Genomic DNA, 4,256 nt, shown 5'->3' with positions numbered 1-4,256 from the left:
GACTCCTACTAGGACTTGGAGTCCTAGTAGGACTCCACATCCTGGCCGCACCAAGTGCCTTGGCCGGCCTCCTCCTCCTCCATCCTTTATATACTGAGGCAAGGGGCACCCCATAGACACAAGTTGATCTTCGTGATCGTTCCTTAGCCGTGTGCGGTGCCCCCCTCCACCATATTCCACCTCGGTCATATTGTAGCGGTGCTTAGGCGAAGCCCTGCGATGGTAGAACATCAAGATCGTCACCACGCCGTCGTGCTGACGGAACTCCTCCCCAACGCTTTGCTGGATCGGAGCCCGGGGATCGTCATCGAGCTGAACGTGTGCCAAGAACTCGGAGGTGCCGGAGTAACGGTGCTTGGATCGGTCGGATCGTGAAGACGTACAACTACATCAACCAAACGCTTCCGTTGTCGATCTACAAAGGGTACGTAGATCATACTCTCCCCTCGTTGCTATGCATCACCATGATCTTGCGTGTGCGTAGGAATTTTTTTTTTGAAATTACTACGTTCCCCAACAGTGGCATCCGAGCCTAGGTTTTATGTGTTGATGTTATTTGCACGAGTAGAACACAAGTGAGTTGTGGGCGATATAAGTCATACTGCTTACCAGCATGTCATACTTTGGTTCGGCAGTATTGTTGGATGAAGCGGCCCGGACCGACATTGCGCGTACGCTTACGCGAGACCGGTTCTCCCGACGTGCTTTGCACATAGGTGGCTTGCGGGTGACAGTTTCTCCAACTTTAGTTGAACCGAGTGTGGCTACGCCCGGTCCTTGCGAAGGTTAAAACAGCACCAACTTGACAAACTATCGTTGTGGTTTTGATGCGTAGGTAAGATTGGTTCTTGCTTAAGCCCGTAGCAGCCACGTAAAACTTGCAACAACAAAGTAGAGGACGTCTAACTTGTTTTTGCAGGGCATGTTGTGATGTGATATGGTCAAAACATGATGAGATATAAGTTGTTGTATGAGATGATCATGTTTTGTTAAAGTTATCGGCAACTGGCAAAAGCCTTATGGTTGTCTTGTTGGGTTTCGTAGTAATTTCAAAAAATTTCCTACCCACACGCAAGATCATGGTGATGCATAGCAACGAGAGGGGGAGTATGATCTACATACCTAGTAGATCGACAACGGAAGCGTTTGGTTGATGTAGTCGTACGTCTCCTTGATCCGACCGATCAAGCACCGAAACTACGGCACCTCCGAGTTCTAGCACACGTTCAGCTCGATGACAATCCCCGGACTCCGATCCAGCAAAGTGTCGGGGAAGAGTTCCGTCATCACGACGGCGTGGTGACGATCTTGATGTACTACTGCTGCAGGGCTTTGCCTAAGCACCGCTACAATATTATCGATGACTATGGTGGCTGGGGGCGCCGCACACGGCTAAGGAATAGATCACGTGGATCAACTTGTGTTCATGGGGTGCCCCTTGCCTCAGTATATAAAGGATGGACGAGGAGGAGGCCGGCCAAGGCAATAGGTGCGGCCAGGATGTGGAGTCCTACTAGGACTCCAAGTCCTAGTAGGAGTCCACCAAGAGGGGAGGAAGGGAGAAGGAAGTGGAGGAGAAGGAGAGGTGGCCGGCCCCCTTTTCCCTAGTCCAATTCGGACCAGAGGGGAGGGGGGACGCAGCAGCCCCTTGGCCCTTTCTCCTCTTCCCACTAAAGCCCATCAAGGCCCATTGCTTCTCCCGTAACTACCCGGTACTCCGAAAAATACCCGAATCACTCGGAACCTTTCCGATGTCCGAATATAGTCGTCCAATATATCAATCTTTACGTCTCAACCATTTCGAGACTCCTCGTCATGTCCCCGATCTCATCCGGGACTCCGAACTCCTTCGGTACATCAAAACTCATAAACTCATAATATAACTGTCATCGAAACCTTAAGCGTGCGGACCCTACGGGTTCGAGAACAATGTAGACATGACCGAGACACGTCTCCGGTCAATAACCAATAGCGGGACCTGGATGCCCATATTGGCTCCTACATATTCTACGAAGATCTTTATCGGTCAGACCGCATAACAACATACGTTGTTCCCTTTGTCATCGGTATGTTACTTGCCCGAGATTCGATCGTCGGTATCCCATACGTAGTTCAATCTCGTTACCGGCAAGTCTCTTTACTCGTTCCGTAATACATCATCTCACAACTAACTCATTAGTTGCAATGCTTGCAAGGCTTATGTGATGTGTATTACCGAGAGGGCCCAGAGATACCTCTCCGATAATCGGAGTGACAAATCCTAATCTCGAAATACGCCAACCCAACATGTACCTTTGGAGACACCTGTAGAGCACCTTTATAATCACCCATTTACGTTGTGACGTTTGGTAGCACACAAAGTGTTCCTTCGGCAAACGGGAGTTGCATAATCTCATAGTCATAGGAACATGTATAAGTCATGAAGAAAGCAATAGCCACTGTTGGGTTTCGTAGTAATTTCAAAAAATTTCCTACGCACACGCAAGATCATGGTGATGCATAGCAACGAGAGGGGGAGTATGATCTACATACCTAGTAGATCGACAACGGAAGCGTTTGGTTGATGTAGTCGTACGTCTCCTTGATCCGACCGATCAAGCACCGAAACTACGGCACCTCCGAGTTCTAGCACACGTTCAGCTCGATGACAATCCCCGGACTCCGATCCAGCAAAGTGTCGGGGAAGAGTTCCGTCATCACGACGGCGTGGTGACGATCTTGATGTACTACTGCTGCAGGGCTTTGCCTAAGCACCGCTACAATATTATCGATGACTATGGTGGCTGGGGGCGCCGCACACGGCTAAGGAATAGATCACGTGGATCAACTTGTGTTCATGGGGTGCCCCTTGCCTCAGTATATAAAGGATGGACGAGGAGGAGGCCGGCCAAGGCAATAGGTGCGGCCAGGATGTGGAGTCCTACTAGGACTCCAAGTCCTAGTAGGAGTCCACCAAGAGGGGAGGAAGGGAGAAAGGAAGTGGAGGAGAAGGAGAGGTGGCCGGCCCCCTTTTCCTAGTCCAATTCGGACTAGAGGGGAGGGGGGGCGCAGCAGCCCCTTGGCCCTTTCTCCTCTTCCCACTAAAGCCCATCAAGGCCCATTGCTTCTCCCGTAACTACCCGGTACTCCGAAAAATACCCGAATCACTCGGAACCTTTCCGATGTCCGAATATAGTCGTCCAATATATCGATCTTTACGTCTCGACCATTTCGAGACTCCTCGTCATGTCCCCGATCTCATCCGGGACTCCGAACTCCTTCGGTACATCAAAACTCATAAACTCATAATATAACTGTCATCGAAACCTTAAGCGTGCGGACCCTACGGGTTCGAGAACAATGTAGACATGACCGAGACACGTCTCCGGTCAATAACCAATAGCGGAACCTGGATGCTCATATTGGCTCCTACATATTCTACGAAGATCTTTATCGGTCAGACCGCATAACAACATACGTTGTTTCCTTTGTCATCGGTATGTTACTTGCCCGAGATTCGATCGTCGGTATCTCAATACCTAGTTCAATCTCGTTACCGGCAAGTCTCTTTACTCGTTCCGTAATACATCATCTCAAACTAACTCATTAGTTGCAATGCTTGCAAGGCTTATGTGATGTGCATTACCGAGAGGGCCCAGAGATACCTCTCCGACAATCGGAGTGACAAATCCTAATCTCGAAATACGCCAACCCAACATTACCTTTGGAGACACCTGTAGAGCACTTTATAATCACCCATTTACGTTGTGACGTTTGGTAGCACACAAAGTGTTCCTCCGGCAAACGGGAGTTGCATAATCTCATAGTCATAGGAACATGTATAAGTCATGGAAGAAAGCAATAGCAACATACTAAACGATCGGGTGCTAAGCTAATGGAATGGGTCATGTCAATCACATCATTCTCCTAATGATGTGATCCCGTTAATCAAATAAAAAATCTTTTGTTTATGGTTAGGAAACATAACCATCTTCGATTAACGAGCTAGTCAAGTAGAGGCATACTAGTGACACTTTGTTTGTCTATGTATTCACACAAGTATTATGTTTCCGGTTAATACAATTCTAGCATGAATAATAAACATTTATCATGATATAAGGAAATAAATAATAACTTTATTATTGCCTCTAGGGCATATTTCCTTCAGTCTCCCACTTGCACTAGAGTCAATAATCTAGTTCACATCGCCATGTGATTTAACAGCAATAGTTCACATCACCATGTGATTAACACCCATAGTTCACATCGATATGTGA

Source organism: Triticum urartu, chromosome 7, assembly GCF_003073215.2.
Source record: "Triticum urartu cultivar G1812 chromosome 7, Tu2.1, whole genome shotgun sequence".
Classification (NCBI taxonomy): Eukaryota; Viridiplantae; Streptophyta; class Magnoliopsida; order Poales; family Poaceae; genus Triticum; species Triticum urartu.
This window is presented reverse-complemented; position numbering follows the sequence as displayed.